Genomic DNA, 24043 nt, shown 5'->3' with positions numbered 1-24043 from the left:
AATAGCTGCTAGAACAGCATGGACATTCTGCGCTTTCTACAACAACAAGTCAATGCCTCAGTGCTGAACAACACGCTAATACACACATTGCAATTATTTTGAGCTGTCTGAAACATAAATTAGACATAACGGAGACATAAAAGGAGAAAAAGCAACAGAAAGGAGATAAAAATACTGCCCGAAAGCAAAACTACTGCCTGAAAGACTTATTGGGCAGCCCTTTGACTTGTGTGAAAACAGTCTCTTCTTTTTCTTTGCCTTTGTTAGAGCAGACAGTGCTTTGAAGTGAGAGCTGATAAACACATTGTGCTTACAGTAGACAGAGAGAGGTGTTGTTTTGCCTCTTAAGGTGCACCATGCACATTACATAAGTAGGCCAGACACACCACCAACCATCTCCAGCACATATACATGATATAAGGCACGGCAAAATGAAATGAAAGGGGAGTGTGTGGGTTGGCGGGGTGGGAGATGTATAGTGGGACTTTATACCAATCCCAGAGTGACAAACAGCCTGTCAAATGAAATGGGATTGGAAAATAATTTAGCTCCTCCACCTGCGATAAATGATCGATACTGGACTATTTCTCAACATGGTTTAGAGGTTTAGAGTGGACACAAGGCCACCGAGTTACAGTAAGGCCTCAGCTCCCCACATCCCAGTATTCGAGTTGCCCATCACACATGTTCCATCCAGAAGACCGAAAGATACTGCTTGTCATCAGTGCTTTTAACTTAACAGGAGCACTGCACATGTCAATGCTCAATAGGCCCATACATTTAATAAATAATGGGTTTGATGGTCTGCATTTTATATAGGATAGGAAGAATGGGCATAGGGGGAGATTAAGGTTATCTGCATTCATAGGTTGCTCTGTAGCCTGAGTGATGAGATGTGGCACCACTGCTCCTTATAAGGACGAAGCAAAACAATATGAAATAAATCTGTGATCTACTTTTCTAAATTGAAAAGAGCTCAATTTAATCAAATAAGCTTCAGGGGAAATAAGGAGATACCACAAGCTGCAATAAATGTGCTGCCACAGCAAAAACATCTAAAATGATTATAGCTGCATAAATAAAGACTGTGGACATTGGAATGAATTGTGGAGTAAAAATACATCTAAGCACTGAACAAAATTCTCATATGGACACAATAAAGTTGGCCTTGCATGTGTCCAAATCCAAAAATGACATGGACAGAGAGCAAGGTGTATGTGTGAACAGATAAAATAACGTTTTTCGGTTGAGGCCAGGTTCAATCCGATTAGGACTGGATTAAACGACAGAAATGCAATTAAAAGTTTTAAAAGGATAGGCTATTTAAAAGGCGATAAGAAGCGGATCAGGTGTAGGCTACTTCAAAGGCAGCGCAGTGAGTGGTGTTCAATTGAATGAATTATTACAAAAGGGATTGAGAGCCGTGCTGAGCATTGAGATTGCAAATGCAAACGAAGGCTTTGCTTTTCTCTGAAAAGAAAAAGAAAAAAATCTAAAGCAGTGCGCTTTGTGGCTAAGCATTGATCTTTGACATCTAATAATGGATTAATAAATTATACAACTGATAAATAAACGATAAAAACGAACTGAGAATGTACAAATTGACCATATTTCCTTTAGAGATAGCAGAGGGTTGTGAGGAGAATAGAATATATTAGGCAGCAGTTTGGCTGGGAATAAAATTAGCACCATAGCTCTTAACAATGGCAGTGCTTCTATGTATATATATCCATAATAAATCACATCTAGTTCAATCTACTCATACAGCCTAACAAACTAGATAACTAGATAACTATATAAACTATTTAAATAAGTTGTAGTATAGTTCTTTATATAGCCTTTATGATGCTATAAAACATTTGGGCTACTGTAGCCTACCTTAGACGAGGCTTTATCCATATTCATTGTATGCCCCTTACCATGTTCAACTCTTTTCTTTATCCTTCATGCAATCCTAGAATATGACCGTGCGCAATGATCCAGCGCCATTCGGTATTGTTTGTGCGAATCGCTTCCAAGCGCCCTGCCACCCGTGGGTCTACCGGACAGCATGCTGCCTGAGACGGGGAACAATCTTCTGCTCTGTCCGCACTTTTCTGCAATTCCGGGGCATGCAGCTCAACCTATGACTACACTCAGCTCAGCCCGCCTCAAAACCTTGGGCAATGCATTCGAGCGGGAGAGTGGGACTATATGGACCAGAGGCAGCACCGACTTCTCTCGAAACAGTGAACACGCACTTGCCAAGGTATCCGAGTTGTTTTGGGGACGATAAACGTGCCTTCTATGCTCGGAATCCCAGAGAGATGTTTGCTAAAATGAATTCCGTTGATAGTGATGTGTGTGCAGTGCACCGCTCACCTCTGTCTTGCGCTCTCTCTCTCGCTCTCTTCTCTCCCTCTCTCATCGTCGCTCAGGTTCCTCCTACCCTACCCTTCCCTGAATAAAGAATGCGTCTCCCGGTGCAGCTCGGAGAGAGATGGCTAGGAGCCACGTACTGCTCCTCCCAACACTGCTGCCCTCATACTTCCTCTGTTATCAGGGAATTTCAACTTTCTTGTTTTTCTGGAGAACTTTATATTCAGCCTATGCATTTGTCACTATATATTTTTCCTATACACAATAGTTTCTTAGCAATGGTCCAAAACGCAACGACTAGACAGACCTGGATAAAGTAGCCTACATTTCCAAGCTCACTTCACATTTCTATTCGGTTTTCGGGACGGCAGACCTCTGCTTAATTCTGTCTACATTTACAGTCAAAAGTTTGGACACACCTACTCATTCAAGGGTTTTTCTTTATTTTGCCTATGTTCTACATTGTACATTAATAGTGAATACATCAAAACTATGAAATAACAAATATGGAATAATGTAGTAACCAAAAAAGTGTTAATTAAACATAGATTTTAGATTTTAGATTCTTCAAAGTAGCCACCCTTTGCTTTGATGACAGCTTTGCACACCCTTTCATGCTAATTTTAAAGTTATGAAGTGTGGCCTAAAGTTTGCGATTCATATTTTTTTTATTGAAAGTGAATTACGCTGGTAAACACATTCTTAACCGCTCTGGTGACAAACACTTTTTGCCTTATCTCCATTCATCCACATGGCTGTTGGCTGCCCAAAAACAGAGGCCGTGGGAAAACCTATTCAAGTCAATAAATGCATTTATAAAATGTTATAAAACGATGTATTATTTGCTCGCTAGCTAACTAGATTGCTGGCTACAGTAGGCCACTTTGTAGGCTAACTCAACTGAGCAGCTATTTAGCTAACTAGGTAGCTAACTTCATATTAGCTAGAGATCTTGATGTAATGATTGTAAATTAAAAACAAAAATTGCAGCTCCGGCTGTCAGTAAAGGGAAAGTGTAGGCTACTGGATAGGACGAGTCATTTTGTGAGAGGAGATTATGAAAAAATGTAAATAGTCCGGGTGGCCATTTGATTAATTGTTAAGCAGCCTTATGGCTTGGGGGTAGAAGCTGTTACTAAGGAGCCTTTTGGTCCTAGACTTGGCGCCCCGGTACCACTTGCTGTGTAGTAGCAGAGAGAACAGTCTATGACTATGACAATTTTTTGGGCCTTCCTCTGACACCGCCTATTATATAGGTCCTGGATGGCGGGAAGCTTGGCCCCAGTGATGTACTGGGCCGTATGCACTACCCTCTGTAGCGCCTTACGGTCCGATGCCTTACAGTCGGATCCTATATGCCATGGGTTATATGTGTAGGTTTAGCTATGTTAGCAAACATTGTATACAAACATATGGTTAAACATCACACAAAATGTATAACTCTATTACAATTGGAGCAGGCCTGCTGTAGATCTGCTGGGTGTGCAGGGTTCTGTTTCAACCCAGCAATAACACACCTGATTCAACTTATCAAATTTAATGAGTTGATAATCAAGTGTGCTATTGCTCGGCTGGAATAGAAGTCTGCTCACCCAGTAGATCACGGATCAGTGGACCAAGGTTGGCCACCGCTGGTATGGAGTTTTATTTTTTCACCTGAAAAGATGCTTCAGTAATAATTGCTTACTTGTTACTACTCAATGATCTATTGTTGTTTAGACTAAGATATCTAATCTTTACATATGAGTCATCTTTTTTTGTACATTTTGAAGTATTGATTCTTTAAATGTGAAGTGTTTAAATTTGTTTTATTTCTTAAGCTATTATTCAAAATGAACTAGTGTCAATGTTGATAAATCACTTATCACAATCCTGCAGTAAAAGGGGTTCTGTCGCTAATGTGTCTGTTTGTGTTGTTTTCTCAAATTAACATTTTATTTTTGTCTAGCTGTAAGATGTCCAATCGTTTTATTTGATTTTTACGCTCTCTCAGTATATTTATTTTTTATCTATGTTTTAAACTCTTACTGACAGTTGTGGCTGCTTTACTTGATGTATTGTTGTCTCTACCTTCTTGCCCTTTGTACTGTTGTCTGTGCCCAATAATATTTGTACCATGTTTTGTGCTGCTGCCATGTTGTGTTGCTACCATGTTGTTGTCATGTGTTGCTGCCATGCTATGTTGTTACTGGCCTATGGGCACCTGTCATCTGAGGCAGAGAATAGCTAAACTCACACATTTACATGTTGAGAATTTACATATTCTTAATGTAAAATGATACCAGTAGAAAATGTATAAGGCAAACCTTACACCAGATTTTGTACATGCTTTTAAAGTGCTGACATATACAATTGTTTAGTGCAAATCCAACCTTGTAATTTAGTTTGAAAATATAAAAAATTTGGTTAATTTTATTCTATTTCAATAATTTTTCCAACGTTGCTAGCCAAAAAAATTGCAGTTGTTCCCATAGATAGACAGTACATCGTTTCTCTATGTGTCACTGACCTTGGATAAGCTAGCGACTGGGCTAACACAACTAACATTTCAGGTCAATAATATGCTGTTTTTATAAAAAAATTGTTGGCTTTAGAATTGTGAGAGAAATTGAACTAGCTAGTAGCTAGCTGGTTATACCTAGCAGCATACAAAGTTAGCAGACATTTCTCAAAAGAAACCTCTTTGTGGCTAGCTACTTCTTGTCCCTCATGCTAGCCTTACAGCCAAATATCACTTCTGAAATGTAAAAATAAAAAATATTGATATGGCCATTATTGTATACCATTTCTCTGCCCTTGCTGCAGATTTAGCTAGTCTGGAAATAGCAGAGAAATGCCATGAAAACCAGAATGTTGCTGTGTTTTGTCACCAGTGCTGGCTGACATTTTTAGTCCTAACGCAATGATGCGCCTACGGCACTAATCCGAAGTGCACCTTTGGAGCTCCGCCCAAGCAAGAAAAGTCAACTCGAAGCCAGCAGATGGCGATTCCATTGGTTTTCTGTATTATCGACTCTCCATGAGACAATTTTGTGAGTTTCATTCTGCCTTTCATGTTTAATTTTGTCAGCAACATCCCAAAGACGGACTGCCTTACCATGTCCTGTCCACAAAATGTTATTTATCCATAAATCATGCAACTGTACACAGCATGAATTATATATTAGACATGAAGAATGCAGGGGAAAATAGACCATTTTAATTTGCAGCATGTTTTTCATGTTTTGCAGCACAATTCCAATGGATGGAATTTGGCATTATGGAGTTGTAAAATGTTTCTGTAAATTCAAGAATAGTTTTTACAGTTTGATATACATTTGATTAAATGTTTAATGTATGTTTGTGTAGGCCAGTGTTAATACCAGTTTACTGTTAACTACTATTGAGCTACTATGCCCATCTGTGTGTATTAAGGCGTGGATCAGCTTTAATATTGGAAATAGATTTTGGCCTCTATCAATGTCATTGTCTGCCTATTTACAATTATAAAAAAAATATATATATATATATATATACACTACCGTCTGTTTCTCAAACTAGACACTCTAATGTACTTGTCTTCTTGCTCAGTTGTGCACCGGGCCCTCCCACTCCTCTTTCTATTCTGGTTAGATCCAGTTTGCGCTGTTCTGTGAAGGGAGTAGTACACAGCGTTGTACGAGATCTTCAGTTTCTTGGCAATTTCTCGCATAGAATAGCCTTAATTTCTCAGAACAAGAATAGACTGACGAGTTTCAGAAGAAAGTTATTTGTTTCTGGCCATTTTGAGCCTGTAATCGAACCCACAAATGCTGATGCTCCAGATACTCAACTAATCAAAAGAAGGCCAGTTTTATTGCTTCTTTAATCAGCCCAAAAGATTTCAGCTGTGCTAACATAATTGCAAAATGGTTTTATAATGATCAATTTGCCTTTAAAAATGATACACTTGGATTAGCTAACGCAACGTGCCATTTGAACACAGGAGTGATGGTTGCTGATAATGGGCCTCTGTACGCCTATGTAGATATTCCATGAAAAATCAGCCGTTTCCAGCTACAATAGTCATTTACAACATTAACAATGTCTGATCAATTTGATGTTATGTTAATGGACGAAAAATTGCTTTTCTTTCAAAAACAAGGTCATTTCTAAGTGGTCCCAAACTTTTGAACAGTAGTGTATGTATGTATATTTTTTATTTTATTTTTAATCTTCCCCTAACCCTACCATCCCTACTCTAATTGGAGTAAACTAATGGACAACAACACTTACAGTAGGCTTCTACTTCAATCTTATACATTAGTTAACTTATGTTTGTTTTTAGTCCCATCCTTCAGCTATCCTCAACCCCTCCCATCTATCTCTATTTGACATATATTGTTCACTGTGCTGTGATGTTTCACAAACGTTTTGAACCTTTCTATACAGATTATAAATGAAAGATTAACATTTTTGCTAAGAGTATTATTACAGTATATTATTGATTTGATTGGCTATGACTTTTTAGATCACCCAGCAGTGCTATTTGCAGAGTTAACTCCATTTGAATGTTGCAATTCTTCAGCCATTCCTGAACCTGCGACCAAAAACAAGCTACACATGGACAGTAGCAAAACAAATGATCTAATGATTCTGTCTCTTTGCAGTAAAATCTGCAGAGCTGGGATGGTTGTATCGCCCATGTATATATTTTATTTGTTATTGGTTGCAAGAGTTTTGTAGAATCACTTAAATTGTAAAAACCTGAAGTTTTGAATCCGGAGTGGTTTTGTGTGTCAGTTCATAAACCATGTGCCATGGAATAGGTACATCGTAAATCTCTTCCCAACTCTTTTGCAATCTGTATGGCACAGCTGTCAATTTTTGGTCCTTGAATAAACTGGATTTTTTTTTTTTTTTAAATCGCAATTTTCTTAAACCAATTTTGGTATTTCTTGCAGAGCTGACAGATTAGTTTCTTACTTTCTCCCCTTAACACTTGCCTCTTCCATTTTTGCAGTAATACTGCAATTCGTTTTATGTAATTTTGGATAGAGCAGACATTTCAATACGTTTTTGTTAGCTGCATGTGCAACGTAACTCCTCCAGTCCTATTTATGATATCATTTACAAAATATTATACCGTAATCTTATATTTGACTTTAACCATAATATTTGAAGTAATGTTTGTTCTGTCTTTTCTGGTGGAATAAACTGAAATTGCAAGCAACTTTCTGTTTTGGAGATTATTTCATTTCCAAATATCCGAAAGTGAGAGGTTGTAATCTGAATAAAGGAAAAAATGTCCATTCTTGAACACGGGGTGATCCATTCTTGCTAATCTGCTAGAGAACCAGTTTGGATTTAACTATAGCTTTTGTATGACTGAAGCCTTTACTGAGAGTTCTAATGCTTTAACCTCTTAATAGTTAAGAATTTCTTCATATGAATTATATAAATAGGCCTGTTTAATTTGTGTGGGTTTGATGAGTAGGATTTATTGGTGCAGTGTGGTGGTCCAATCATTATTACTTTCAAAGTAGAATTTTTGACAGATCGTAATTTCCAATGCAAGACAAGTATCCTTCACAGGGGGAAAACAAGTAAAACATCTCTAATCTGGGGAAATCTCCTAAACCTAAAGTATTTCCATTCCTCTTGGCAGCTTTTAGTTCTTGAAGACAGATGGAGGAGATCCAGTGAACCCCCACACATCCATTTATTGTTCTTTATAGACTAATCATCATTGATTAGCTGAACCTGCTTAACCTGCTGATATTGTGTTTCACTTCTGTTTAACTTTGATACTTTCAATTCCCGTCACTCTGTGTACCAGACTGTGACCCTTACACAGGTACTAATATCAAGTTGCGTGTCCACAGAACCTAACCGCAAACTTCCTGATATTCGACTGAAGGTTTCTGTTCCATTTGAAACGCAGAAGACTTAAGAGAAACAATGCAGCAGATGGAGAACATTTACCATAATAGGCAGAAAAACTAACTTTGTGACAAAACTCCATCCCCCTCAGGTCTCCTCCTTTATCTTTACACACTCGTATCTGGAATTGTCTTCAATACCATCGTCCATCTCTCAGTGATAGAATAGCATAGAGCCTAACTGGGTTGTGGGTCATGTTGGCCACACATTATAATCTCAACACTGATGCTCAACACTGGGAGAAACGCTTAACACTGTTTCTAAGCTTACAGTTGATAAATACATACATGAATTACATTTTTCCTATATCATTTTTATGCCTGTCAATTATAAATGTACCATTGTTACATTTTTACGGCACAACTCCCACCAAAGAAAAGCCCCATTTTCAAAAGTCAACTGTAAAATTCAAAATGTGTGCATGGTACTGCGTCACCACCATATCAGTTGTTGACTGTGTTTCCGTCGATGTACTGCAGGTGTTATATAGGCGCTCCATTAAATGAAATAAAGAGAAACTTGTAAAGCTTACAGTTCCTTTTAAGAGAATAAAGCTGCTTGTCAAACTGTTGGGCGGAGGAAGGAGGAGGCAGTGCTCAAACAGCCTGGTAGTCAATTCATCAGGAGCTCAGCTCTCACATGGACATGATGTGAATTATGGGGGGGAATATAAATGGTAGCTGTAGACCCTCATTGAAGGCTTCCCTGTGATAATGTCACACCGGAGAAACAGACTGACTGATAACAAGCTGGTCCCTGTAGAAGCCTACTGCAGAGAGGGAAAGTGGAAAGGGGAAGGGGAAAGAGAGGGGGGAGGGCAGAAAGGGAGGGAGAGTGGTGGTAGAGACAGACAGACAGACAGACAGACAGACAGACAGACAGACAGACAGACAGACAGACAGACAGACAGACAGACAGACAAAAGGAGAGAGAGAGAGCGTGAAACAGAATGACAGGGAGAGAAATATATATTCTCTAGAGATAGAGAATAAACAGATCGACAGAGAGAGTGATATAGAAAGAGAGAGATGAAGAGAGAGAAAGAGCGATGCCAGGAACAGGTCTTTGGGTCACGCAAAGGATGGGCCTTATCCCACCTCCAATCCCTCTGGATTTCTTTCTGTTTGAAGTCACATCTGGGGTGAATTTCCCCTCCTGAGCTGAGTGGAGAGGAAGTCTTAGTCTAGCTGTTCATAGCCTGGATGTGGATTTGAGCTAGCGCCTACCTCCCAGGCTATAGCTCTCTCTCTGAGTCTCTCCCTGTCACCAGATCAGATCTGCCTGCTGTTGTCCAGACCTCACCTCTCAGTATGTCTGCATGATGGACACATGGCTGGCTACTACTGCCTGAAAGATCTGCTGACATTATATTGCTCAGCTCTCATAGGGCCAGGAGTGTTTCCTGTCTTTGTGCAACAAGCTCTCACAGTCTCACTGCAGAATTAGACGTTCAGCCACGTTCTCCAAATGTCAAATTTTGAAGTGTTTTTGACACAGTGAGTTGACTTCTGCTGCTTTGTATCATTCCATTTCTACAAAGGTCAACTTTTTAAGATAAAGGTTAAGTTTAGGCACTCCTTCCGAATGGTTAAGGTAAGGGTTACGGTTAAAAGAAATGTGTCCACGACTGGGATTGAACAAGCAACCTTCTGATCCTCAGTCATGGGTTTCCAACTATCCTGCATCCCCGTCCTTAGTGCCCTATCAAAACCCAAGCCTACTTGATAGGAATAGCACTCACTGTTTCCCCTAGTATAATTTCGACATCAACCTTGAACAATCTCCCTGCTTTGTGATCTGACCATAAAGAAACTCTGGACCCAAAAAGCCAGTTGCCCTGGCATGATAAGATAAGATAGGCTATAGTCAGGAAATAGAACATCTCTTTGACAAATAGTGTTTATTTTTGGATTGCCTTACCTGTCCAAAGATTTATGCACTAATTCCCAACCCAGAGTTTACCTCTATATTAATATATTTCCCCATCAAACTGTGTTCAAACTATTTCAATGATTTTATTTACTTTAACTTCACATGCATTTCAAAGTAAGTATTTGGATATATATAAAACAAATTACATTACTTCAATATTGTAATGTATTTGGAAATATGCAGACAGGTATATTTTAATGTCCAAATATTTAAACACTCCCATGCATTTAGAAACAAGTATTTGAAAATAGCTTCAAAAAGTAGGCTATTTATCGGAAAATATTTGGAAATGCATTCAAATACTTTAAATAAAAATAATTGATTCGGCACCACATCATTTGAAAATATTTAATAGACAAATACTTAAATACTCATGTATTTGAACCCAGGTCTGTTCTCCTGATGAGTTGATTCATTATTGCATTGACTCCTAATTAGGGGAGGGTGGAGAAAGACCCTGTGACATCAATTAAACTAGTGATTTAATTTGTATGGCCAAATTCACTGCTTGCTTATCTCCCGAGAGTATCCCCAGAGGATGTCTGTAGCATGGAGAGTGTGTGTGTGTGTGTGTGTGTGTGTGTGTGTGTGTGTGTGTGTGTGTGTGTGTGTGTGTGTGTGCGCGTGTGTGCACGTGTGTCTGTGTGCGCATCCTAATTATAGTTCTAGTCTTCTGTGTCTTGGGTTTTCCACTCAGCATGACCCAGTAACAGTGGATTAGTTGCCCGATTTTTAATGTGCTAATTCGCTTGTGTGGGGTTGTAACTGTTCTAAGACTGATTGAAAAGATAAAGTACATTTCTCAGGATACAGTATGGGGCTACATTGTGGGGCTTTGATAGCTCTACCTTCTTATTGTTCTTCGCAATCTAAATCTTCCCTCCAACAAGACAGGACTTTGGGTAGCCCTCTCCTGCAGTCAAATTACCTAATGCCCTCATGGGTGGAATATTAATCATATTTGTCATAATTTCATAATTAATTAACCATTTCAAAAAAGCTGCTGAAAGTCCGGTGTTTCTATGTCAAACGGTTTTGTTATATTTCAGTCTTCTATTATGTATATAAAGTGTAATATTGGGATGCAAACTCAAAATTGAATACATTTTAAATCTAGATCTGACATGGTACAGGTGTTTTCTTTTTTGCAGATTACATATTTTCTTTTTGATGAGAACAGTGGCGATTTTAGCATTTAAAATTAATAATAATAATAATTAAAAAATGTATGCATTCCATCAAAGCCACTACACAACACAACACTTAACAATACATTAATTGCACTATAACGGTGACAAACGGTGCCCACAAACTGTTAGGGCCTACATAAAGCTGTCCCAACACTTTACCACTGCTACATCTGGCTATCAGCAGAGCCTTGTCTGGCAGCGAAACAGTTAATTTAGCCTCATTTACTACCTTTTTAAAAAATATAGCTGATATGGCTGACTTGTTGAAACAAATGTGATTTCTACTGACAATTGAGATAAGGCAATTGGCATAAGGGGACGACGAGCGGATAAGAGATAATCCGTAATTTCGATTAAGACATTAATGAGCGAGCTAAGACGGACGTTGTCAATATGACTATTTGTTCAGCAGTTTTGAAATGTACAGCGGCAGAATTCAGAACATGGGCTGCTCTTACAGTATTCTCCCTGTACACCAAGTCAGAACCGTAGGATAAATAACAGGGCCATATGAGCAGACAATGAAAGCTCTTACAATATTCAATGATTACATTTCTCTAAAACAGGCTATAGGCTACATGTGCATGTGCACGTGCACCACCAAGTCAGAACAGTAGAAAAAATTAAGAGCGGTAATTGGACCAAATTATTAGGGTGAGGCATGTGGTCTATTAACATCTTACTACACAACATACACTTCGTATTACTTTCTTAGCTGCAGGATACATATCTCCCTGGCATATTACATCATTTATGCAGCAGCATACAATACATTTTTGAACTCACCTTGTGCTGTGCTCGCTTCCTTCCAAACCACTCATTGTTGAATTTGCGACTTCCAACTTGTTGTGTAATGTTTATGTTCAATGGCCGATGAGCACCAATACAATTTATCAATAATTTCTCTTCATTATTTCTCTTCATATGACAAAGATTTGCCAGTAGATTGTCGACTTGATTCATGATGATGACTGCTAGCTAAGATTTTGAAAGTATGATGTTGACATGATCAGTCCAATCAAAGCTACTGTACATATAACGTGATTTGACATCATTTTATCTGTGGCCAATGACCTTGAGCCTTCTTGGATGGGCACTTCTAATGTATCGCTATGTCAGCACCCAAAGGGCTTGAATTTTTGAAGTCTCCCCTTAGACTTCGCGGTGACGTAGTTTCCCCATGAGTGACAGAACACTGAGCCATTCACGGCCAACGCTCCGTATTTTCTGCTAGCTTGCTGCACCACCACAGAAAGCACTGAGCTAGGCTGAAACAGCTGCATTTTAGAGCTGCCTTTCTCAAGAAAACAAAAAAGAGACCATGTTTGTATGCGGCTTTATTAACTCAATGATATATATTTTTTTTACATTGTTTGCCAACTGATATTTAACACGTATTAATGACAAAATCACAAGCAAAAAAACAGGCAAGCCCTTCAAAATGTATTTATTGTTTATTTATATTTTTTTTGCTAAAAATGTGGGGCATTGGATGAGAATATTTTTTTAAATCTCATAATGCAGGATTTTGATACAACACAAACTTAATCCACAGTATTTGTGAAATTAGGATAGTTATATATTCTACACATTTACCTCCCTAGAACTTGTTTAGTAGCTGGTATTTCCTACATGAGTTAATGATATGTAATATCTAATTCTTTGTTCACGAGACCTTTACCGCCTTCTCCCAACTCCCTACTGAACAAGATTACCGAGATGTGCAAATAAAATGTTTACCCCATATAGCTTTCGCTAAGGCAATAGCCCTCACATACCAATCTGTACCATCTGGTCACTGTGGTTTTCGCATTTTACCATTTTCTACCCCTTAGCTTTCACTTACTGCCACTGTCACGTCTGCTCCCGCTCTTCCCCTCCCCTGGCGCTTGAGGGCGCCAGAATGCCTTGCATCACTCACTCCTGCCATCCATCACGTACACCTGCCTTTCCTCGTCACGCGCATCAGCGTTATTGGACTCACCTGGACTCTCTTATCACCTGTTCATTTTCTCCCCTATATGTGTCAGTTCCCCAGCTCTGTTCCCCGCTTCTGCATTGATTGTTTTTTGTTTGCTGACGCTGTTTATGTCTCGTTCCATGTCCGTTATTTATTAAATGTTACTCCCCGTACCTGCTTCGTCTCTCCAGCGTCATCCTTGTGATAGATCATGACAGAATGCAGAAGCCATCACACGAAGCATCGGGGAGTACTGGCGTTCTGGTTGGTATAGTGGCATCGGCTCTGGGTCAACACCGATGGAACCGGGGGTGCCTAGCCTGCTCGTCGGGCTTCCACGCCCTAGCAGGCTCGAGAGGTTTCCTTGCCCCGGTTGGTTCGGAGGGCGCCCATCCCACGTCGGGCCTCAGCTGGATCGTCAGTTCTTGTCTGCCCAGCCTGTCCAGGAGTTTTTTGTTTGTTTGTTTTTTGTTTTGTCGGTGACGTCGGGGGTGGATTCTGCCGCCGATGGAACCGGGGGTGCCTAAGCCAGCCCGTCGAGCTTTCATGCCCTGGCTGGCTCGAGAGGTTTCATTGCCTCGGTTGGCTCGGTGGCTTCCCATCCCACGTCACAATCCACCGGATCATCGGGTTTCCTCAGCGGGATCGACAGGCGTCTGGACTCAGCCGGATCGTCAGGCTCCCATGCCTCAGCCGGCTCGCCAGGCTCTCACGCTCCTGCCGGTTCGTCGGGCTTCCACGCCTCAACCGGCTTGCCCAGCGCCCATGTCTCGGCCGGTTCGCCCAGGTGGGACGCCGGGTGGCGCCCCTAGAGGGGGGGTACTGTCACGTCTGCTCCCGCTCTTCCCCTCCCCTGGCGCTTGAGGGCGCCAGAATGCCTTGCATCACTCACTCCTGCCATCCATCACGTACACCTGCCTTTCCTCGTCACGCGCATCAGCGTTATTGGACTCACCTGGACTCTCTTATCACCTGTTCATTTTCTCCCCTATATGTGTCAGTTCCCCAGCTCTGTTCCCCGCTTCTGCATTGATTGTTTTTTGTTTGCTAACGCTGTTTATGTCTCGTTCCATGTCCGTTATTTATTAAATGTTACTCCCCGTACCTGCTTCGTCTCTCCAGCGTCATCCTTGTGATAGATCATGACAGCCACAGTGAGCCTTCCCATTTGAAAATAGTCTCGCAAACATCCTCAGGCGGTCTCCTATGGATCTCTAACATCAGAAGATTTGAAGCACTACACTACCCAGTTCCTGTTGGGACTAGGCTGGTGAATCACACAGCGCCTTTAGAACATGTTGCTGCCCTCTTCCAGGTTTATAGTAGGTAACACTTTTTGGGGGATAGTAGATTTTGGGATAGTTGATGTCCTACAGACTAGCTACAGACAATCAGTAACATTTCAACTAACTATCTACTAACCTTAACCCTTAAATGAACCCTTCCCTAAACCTTATTCTAAACATAACCTTAACTGTAAGCAAGCAGCTGCTTATCAGCAGATAGTTTGATGATAGTGTGACCATCTGTAGAGCATCTATCCGGACTATCCAAATAAAGTGTGACCTTCTGTTATTATATTTCTGTATTAGTGTACTCTTTCCAGAGGGAAAGGAAGAGGGCAGAGTGAGAGAGAGAGAGAGAGAGAGAGAGAGAGAGAGAGAGAGAGAGAGTAAGAAATAGGCAGAGAGATGGAGAGGAACTGAAGAGGAGTAGGGAGAGAAGGAGGGAATGGGGTTTGTGTGAGTGATTATGTAAGATCTATCGATTAAAAGGATCCCCTTTCGTCCCTCATCCTTCACAGGGCTGCGGTGCCCCAGAAGATAACTCTCTTTCTCTCTACACCCCCCTCTCATCTCCCATTTCTCATCTCTCACTCTCTTTCTCTCGCAGGTGGAACAGGGCCCAATCCTGGCGCCTGCCACCCTGCGCAGATTAATTGAAGCATAGCGCTGTAAATTAATCACATATGGCTAATATCTCTCCTCTCTGCTTTGCAGGGAGAGGGCCAGAATCACCTCGCTCTATTCTTCTGGGAGTCAGTCAGCAGTGACTCTCAGGCCACTCAAAAAAATGACAAAATAAAATAAATGAAAAACTGTATTGCAGCAAAGTTCAGTAGCTGGAGTCCCACTATATAATTTAGGACTTTTCATTTTGTATTACTCGGATCCTCCGGTCCATTCTCTCTCTCTCTCTCCGTTCATAATGCAAAACTCTAGATTAATTGCATTGTTCCAGGTAAGTAAAAAACAGTGGCAAAACCTGTCCGATTGCATTAAGATAAATTGTGTGATCATAGAGTGATCATAGTTTTAGTTTCAATAGTTATTTTTAAGGGCCACTGCCCAAAATAACACTTTACTGAGGCAGTAGAAGATCGCTGTACAACTGGTCATCATTAAGGGTTAATGGAGCTCATGGTCTAATGGACTTCAATGAAGTGAAATATGTTCATGAAAGTGCAATAAGAGATGATCGAAGACTAAGCAACACAAGGAACTTTGCAATGCAGTGGCAGCAATAATCATACCATTAGTATGTTGATACAGTTGTGTAGGGTTAAGGTAAATGTAACAGTATAACTTTAGTCCGTCCCCTCGCCCCGACCCGGGTGCGAACCAGGGACCCTCTGCACACATCAACAACAGTCACCCACGAAGCATCGTTACCCATCGCTCCACAAAAGCCGCAGCCCTTGCAGAGCAAGGGGAACCACTACTTCACGGTCTCAAAGCGAGTGACGTCACCGATTAAAGGGCTATTAGCGCGCACCACCGCTAACTAGCTAGCCATTTCACATCGGTTACATAAACACAAAGCAACAATGCTGTAACAATGTACTGATTTTCCTCTCAGATACTCAGTATAATCTTGTCAATGATATGGACTGTCAACTCTTTGGAGGTTTAAACTCTCTCCCTTTTTTTCTTCCAGTCATGGGTTTGATTTGTTGCTCCTAGATTAAATTGCAGAGATTTGCGATTGGATAATATTCCTATAACTAAGGTCTGATATCAACAGTCTTATAACTAATAAGAACATTTCTGGCATACAAAGTTCCAGTGCACTGTTGGTTCCCCTTATCGTCTGGCTGATCAACAGTATTCATTGACTTGCCAAAGGCCCTGATTGCATGGTTACAAATTCATGTGGTAGATGTATTGGCTTTGATATGAATGTTATGTGGTTTTGCCCATGGGGGCAGTTCCATTAGTTAGATTTTCCATCTGTCTGAAGCAAGACTGAACTCTTCAGCTTTGTCACATTACATTTTCTTTGCGAATTTAAAGCTTTCAAACAATAGACTAACTTAAAGCTGCAATAGGTAACTCTTTTGGCAACCAGACCAAATTCACATAGAACTTTGAGTTCTTTATCTGTCATTCTCATTGAAAGCAAGTCTAAGAAGCTGTAGATTTGTTCTATGTTCGCTATTTCTACGCTTCCCGTTCTTAACTTTCGTTTTGCGCCTTTTACTCTTTGTTTTGTACGCCAGCTTCAAACAGCTGGAAATACAATATTTTTGATATTTCAAAGTGTTTTAGATTATACAATGATTCTCTACACAATGTCTGCTTGTTTTGTCACAAACTGAAATTAGGCGAACTATTAGAATTTTAGCAAACAGGAAATTGTGGAGCAATTTCTGCATGTTGCACAATTCAAGTTTAAATATTGACATTTGTCAAGGAATTTTTACATTCTAAATGATGTTTCTAGTTTGTGGCTTGAGATTATTTCCCTATTGAATCCTATATCTAGGAGTATGATGCACAGAAATCCATGCTCTTGTACACCAAAAGGAGCGGAGACTTAGTTGTGATATATTTAGATACAGCAGCACCCTTGTTCTGCTAGTACTGTGTACTATTGTTATCTGTCAGAAAAAAACACCTTCTTAGAACACGACAACAGAATCAGATTTTGTTGAATTGATGTGCCATTCAGCCCATGTGTTCTATGCAATGTTTCGCCACATACAGCAAGCGAGCCTGGTTCTGATTAAACATAATCTTGATGTGTGTAATGCATATACTAAGCGCCATGTCCTCCCTGCTGTGCGTGTGCACACACTGCCCACACACATTTGTCATGCCGAACTACTTGTTGAGACTGTTGTTGTGATTAATGTGGCGGTTTAGGGTGGCTTTAGCGTGATCACTGCACTGTCAAAGCAGTGTGTAATTTCGCTGTGCACGCCGCAGTTCTGCTGAACCACATTCACATTAACAGCAGGCACGAGGAAAACAAACTGAAAAAAAGAGCAAAAACAAACTCATTTAAACCGCAGGTTGGTCGGTTTGCGTCCGCGAAAAACGGTGAAGTGGTATTCCCACAAACAGTGAACCCCTTTGTTCTCCCCACGATCTTAGTTCCGACACTTTTATTTGACATCGAGCAGTGTCCTGCCCAACAACTGTTGTTAAAGCATCTAAAGTCCCCTTAACACATGTCTGCAGTGTGAGATTATGACTGTAATAAAACAACCTTGGCTCTGTTTCCTTGAGAAAATAAAAACAATAGTCAACACGTGTGAGGCATGTCAAAAATTCCCCCTGCGTTATTTAAAACTGTTATGGCAGGTAGCATGGCGGGTAGGAGCATTGGGCCAGGAACCGAAAGGTTGCTGGATCGAATCCCTGAGTTGACAAAGTACAAATCTGTCGTTCTGCCCTGAACAAGGCAGTTAACCCACTGTTCCCCGGGCACCAATGATGTTGATTAAGGCAGCTCCCTGCACCTCTCTGATCCAGAGGGGTTGGGTTAAATGCAGAAGACACATGTCAGTTGAATGGATGCCCCTTTCCCCAATTAGAGTGAGCAGGTATTTCTCATGAGTATCTGTTTTCTCCTGGGTGTCCAGTGACTTTGAGGTGAAAAGCCTGGGATTGGTAGTCAGAACGGGGGAAGGCTCGAGACGTGCACATGGAAGTGTTTTAGAGATATTTTGTGGGGGAGGCGGTTTGCCAGAGAGATGTAGGATCAAACAATGTCCTCTTAAATGTATCTTTTGTAAGGAGAGTGTTAGCACATGTGCGTTCCTCTGTAGCTATCTGTGCATGTCTGGACTTTGTGGGGGAACGATAACTGTCGTGTAGCACAGGGGTTGTGTTAGAAAACCCACCTCAGGACTTGAGCGTTGGCTTCGGTCCAGTTCAACTGACTGGCTAACAAGAGTAATTTATAAATGGAGCCCTTTATGCTGTCTGTACATGCAAACACATACACACGCATGCAAGAATGTAACGCCCCATTCACATCCCAAATTTGCAGTCCGTTGCGTACAACATTGGATGTTAAGCCAATTATATTATGTGACTATAGCCTCAAGTTTTAATTACGAAAAGTTTATTGTGATGTTAATGACATTTGTTTATGAGGTGTAGCTACACCATCTTCAACCTAGCCTAGCTTTTAGTTAGTTAGCTATCGTTAGCTGCTCTGTGTAAACTAGCTTGACTTGCTAGAAACTAAGAGAAAGAAGTTGAGGGAAAAGTAACTCAATTAAACATGTTTTATTATCACCTGAAAAACTGTACTATCACACAGACCTCTCTTCCATCTTGCGTTATGAAACCCTTTGCTCATCCGACCAGTAGAGGAACGAGATTACGTGAAAAGGAAGTATGGCCAACTGAATTGTGTCAGTTTGGGTATGGGTCATAAGCTCGCAAACGCAGGCACGCATACACACATACACACATGCGTGCACACAGGTAATCACTCATTCACATGCACGCGTACACACACACACACACACACACACACACACACACACACACACACACACACACACACACACACACACACACACTGATGAGTGCAAAGACACACACATGCACGCACAAACCGAAACACAGACACACACACACACACACACACACACACACACACACACACACACACACACACACACACACACACACACACACCACTGCCTGCAGGTGTGAGAGAAAGTAGTGCTTTCAACTCCCCAGCATTCATCACAGCACTTCAGTAACACAGCCAGAAAGTCATTGTTATTACTCTTACAGAGAGGAATCCAAGCCCCTCATAGATAGACAAGCTGAACTATGCCAAGAATAGGGAGAGGTGGGGGGGGGGGGGGGGGGGAGAGAGAGAGATCACAATGGTGATAGGGAGGAGGAGAGACCTGTCACTTCTCTTGCTGGAGTTTTTCTTGGCTTCTCCACTGGATACAAGACAGGGTGAGGTAGAGCAAACAGTACCGCCACTGAGCGTGCCCAGTTGAGCCTACTAATCTCTCAACGCACTCCGACCTATCCGGCCCACTGACAACATTTAATTACAAACAGGCTAGTGTCAGGCGCACACACACACACACACACACACACACACACACACACACACACACACACACACACACACACACACACACACACACACACACACTGATTGTCAGGTAATTCCTTGCTCTCCCTCTCTCACACTTCTCCTTCCCAGGCAGCAATTACAGTCTTTCGCTCTTGTCAACGCAGCAGCGTTTTTTCCAGCTCTGTGTAGCCAAACATCTACCTCTACCCTGCCTCCCTCATCTGTCACCCCCCTCTCCCCCCCCCTCTCCCCCCCCAAGTAGAACAAAGGCCAACTGCTCCATTACTCACTTGTTCAGTTTAACTTAACAATGAGAGCCTATAGTATTGGCTCTGTTGAAGCTAACATAATACAGTAATTCTACACCTAGAAGTTGATAGATCTAGGATCAGGTTCCCTTTCACAAGTAGTTCATTGGTCTATTAAGGTTTAAAGCACATAATTGACCTTCTGTGTCACGAGCTGATCAGTGTCTCAAGGCATGTTGATTGAGAATACATTCTGTTGCGAAAAACGCCCTCGGGAAGACCATGAAATCATCCACTGGATTAGTTCATTCAATTTGATTTACTTGAATAATGACTCGTTTATGACTAGCCAAAGCGGTGGATACTGTATCAGGGTGAACGGGAATTCACTTAACTGAGATCAATCAGCAGTGTTTCCATCTGTTTTCTCTGGTTTCATCTGAGACTATACTTATTATTTATGGACAAGATACATTCTGTATGCAAACAACACCTGACTAATTACCAGATAAAGAAGTTGTAAAAAACTATAAAGCCATTGGATTAATAAGAGCATTTCCTGTAACTAGACAAGCAGCTTTTGAAACAACACAACAATTACACTTAGTTTGATATAGCTGTCATCCAGGCGTTTACAGTTATTTTCATATATTTTCATAGTGAAGTATGGCTTCAGGTGAGGATATAGTGCCATAGCATAGGACCTGATGAATGAAAATATACATTTCAACAGGGATCCTTCCTGTGGTCATTAAGGGATTTTGTGAAAGCTACTTGTCACCTCCTTAATACTCACAGTACTTACTGGGGAAAAAAGCCTGATTTGATTATTCCCTAGCGTTGTTTACCGAGCCACCCAGAGCCGATAAATACCAAAGAATAACTTCACCCTCAAACTCTCCCTCTTTACTCACAGCCAATTTCCTCCAATGGGAGGTGATTCTTTTTGCTGGGCTTATTGAGGCGGATGCCACTCTGGCTTTTACACAGTGGAGTGAAAATGAGGGATTTCTAATGACTGTGCACTCTGATAGTCTTCCAACGGAACAGGGTCCAAGGCCACTCTGCCCAAGGCCTCTAACTCCAGCGCTCTAACTCAGCACAACTCATCACCAGCCACATAACTCTCCCTACTCTCCACCAGGCCATAGTAGAATACCGGAGAATGGAAGGAAAACCGAGCTGCTCGCTGTACTCTACGAGTGTTAGCAGATGGAGAGAGTTAATGCGAGTCTGTAACTGAAGAATATGTGGCGTACTCGGCCAAAACCCTAAAGCTTATTATATCTCATTATGGAGATTTCTGTTGTGACAGCAGGAGAATGTTCAGGTTGTTGATATAGCTTTTTTTGGGGGGCCGTGAACATCTGCAGAGAAAAACTGTGGTGGTGTTGGTGGTGGATGCGTCGGAGAAGACAAACACACTACCATGTATACTCCAGTGTACTGGTACATTTGTTCATGCTAACCTAAAGCACGAGTAATGAGCACTTAAATGTGTCGCGTCAAAAATGCTAATGGACTTAAAAATGTTCACGGTTTTAATTGATGGAGTAATTAGTGGTGTGTTTGTTGAATAACGTCCAAACCTCATTATCGTTTTCTTGAGAAAGTAATGTTTCTTGTTCCTAGTTCAAGAATAAAAAATAAAAAAAGACTTTTGTCCTTAGTTAAGGGCTAGAAAGTTTTGTATATGCTTTTTTTTGTTGTATTTCCGTAGTTATAAGGGAAATGTCAACTACATTTGTTTTATATAGTATGTGGAGTTTCAGTCTAATTTGGATTCAGACGTCTCTCTGTGTAGTGTGTCTAGATTGCTTAAATCCTTTTTTTGTTTATTAATCAAGTAAATTCATGTACAGGCAGCTACTGTATATCTACAGTAAAACTTTCCTACCATCCTAATACTTTTACAATTCTAGAGATAGTGTTTTTTATATAAGGGGGATAAAAAAATATTTAAAATGACAAAGGGGGATGGTCAAAGGCACATTTTTGATAATTTAAACCACAGGTGTCAAACTCATTCCACGGGGGGCCGAGTGTCTGCGGGTTTTCGCTCCTCCCTTGTACTTGATTGATGAATTAACATCACTAATTAGTTAGGAACTCCCCACACCTGGTTGTCTAGGGCTTTATTGAAAGGAAAAACCAAAAACCTGCAGACACTAGGCCCTCCGTGGAATGAGTTTGACACCCCTGATTTAAACAAATGATAAATACCCATTGATTCTTGAAGAATATCGATTAAAAATGCCTTATACATTTATTCAATGGGCATTTCAAGCTTTATCGTTTTTCAGTTTCTAATCTGGTTCCAGTGACAGGTTTGGTATAGTAGCCTATATAGACAGTAGACACTGGGGGACTATTTTCTCAGGGCCAACACTTCATCTCCTCTCCCTGAGTGAGCATTTGCTCTGTGTAAAAGGAGAACACTTGACCCCTATTGTCTCCATGTACAGACATATTCCTCTGTCTGGGTAATGGGCTTATACATATAGATGCCAAGACACACACACACACACACTGGCATGCCTGCACACACACACACGTGCACACGTAGGCACATCAGCATGCACATACACACACACACATACGTGGGAGTGCATCCACAAACACAAGCCATATTACAGAGATGCACACACACACACACAAAGTCAAAAAAAAAAATCATTGACGTACCACACCCAGGATGAGCGTGTTTTTTGCATTCTTTCCATGGCATCTGACTTGCAACATTCAACTGAAGCAAAACAAATTCCACTCATGAGTGCATTTGAAATAGCGCGGCACAAAACAGACACGCCCAGGAATGTCGTGTCAACTTGCAAAGACCTACCGATAAGAAATCTTGAATTGATACAGTATTATGTTCTGAAAAAAGCTACAATAGAAGTAGTGTTGGAATTCATAGTCTATGTGGTTGTATGGAGATGAGAGAAGGGTTTAGTAGATAATGATGTGGCTTTACACAGTAAGAGGATAACTTTAAGTTTTAATCCAGTAGGAATTCACTGGTGTTGCTCGAAATGTTCTTTGTAAAAACTGCTTCTGTTTCTTGCCTTTTTGTATCGTTTTTTTTCTCTCAGTTTAGTGCACTTTTCCTGTAGGCTAGTGTCTGTCTGTCTGTCTGTATTTTTTCAGCAGTGCCACTGGGCTTATTTTTCCCTCTGTCTGTCTTTCCTCTCGCTTCAATGGGCCATATGCTTCAACAACATGTGGGAGGCAGGGAGACATCTTGGGTGGAAAATTGATTATAACTGGCTGATCCAGGGTATACGTGTAATGGTGGCCGAGACTGCCTCAGTCCCACAGTGCAATGTCACCACAAGCTATCAGCCTGAGCGCTCTGGGCTTTGATGCTGCTCAGTGCATATTCTGAGCCGGTAAACCTATATGCCCCAGGAGACCAGGTCAACCAATGGGCCCACAGCCATCTCTTCTTCTTTGATATTGTTATGGAAAAGTGGCAACAGACAGATTCTTTTAGGGGCTTGATGTTGCAACAGCTAGAGCTCAGCAGAAACAAAAAAGGGTGACTCTTCTAGCTACGCTGAGTGTGAAGGAGATGTAACTGACTGCCGTTGTTTTAGTGCCAACACAAACTCACTCACTTCTTGGAATCTTTTAATGTGCCATAATAAATTGCAGTAGAAAGCAATTGCTGGGCGATATGCTGAGGGGTTTGAAATGGAATCCTGTATCATGTGGGGACGACGAGGCACCCTCAAAGAGAAACGCCGGGGTCCCTGGGGGATTCTGGGAAGGCCATCCGATCCCACCTCGAATGAGCTGAATTAATGGACACGATACAGCTCTCAGAACTACAGGTCTCTGTACTGTCTGACTGAACACACACACACACACACACACACACACACACACACACACACACACACACACACACACACACACACACACACACACACACACACACACACACACACACACAGGGACAGATGAACCTTGACATGTGTAGTCTAACTACTTCATCACGCGATACAGCAAAAAACCCTCCCAGCAAGAAGAACATTCCAGCAAATGACAGCCCTGATCTGCTGTACCCTCCAAGAGAGATGTGAGTAAGTAATCCCATTAAATATGTCTCTATA

At 41.2% G+C, this 24043-nt stretch overlaps 1 protein-coding gene across 1 annotated transcript in view; it reads right to left on the bottom strand.

Annotated features, from left to right (window-relative positions):
- LOC120024467 (leucine-rich repeat transmembrane protein FLRT2-like) overlaps positions 1-24043 on the bottom strand; it is a 35948-nt gene that overhangs the window by 6359 nt on the left and 5546 nt on the right. The gene's annotated exons all lie outside the window — the stretch shown is intronic.

This window comes from Salvelinus namaycush, chromosome 29, assembly GCF_016432855.1.
Source record: "Salvelinus namaycush isolate Seneca chromosome 29, SaNama_1.0, whole genome shotgun sequence".
Lineage (NCBI taxonomy): Eukaryota > Metazoa > Chordata > Actinopteri > Salmoniformes > Salmonidae > Salvelinus > Salvelinus namaycush.
The sequence above is the reverse complement of the archived record's forward strand: the minus strand, read 5'-3'. Positions and strand labels throughout refer to the sequence as shown.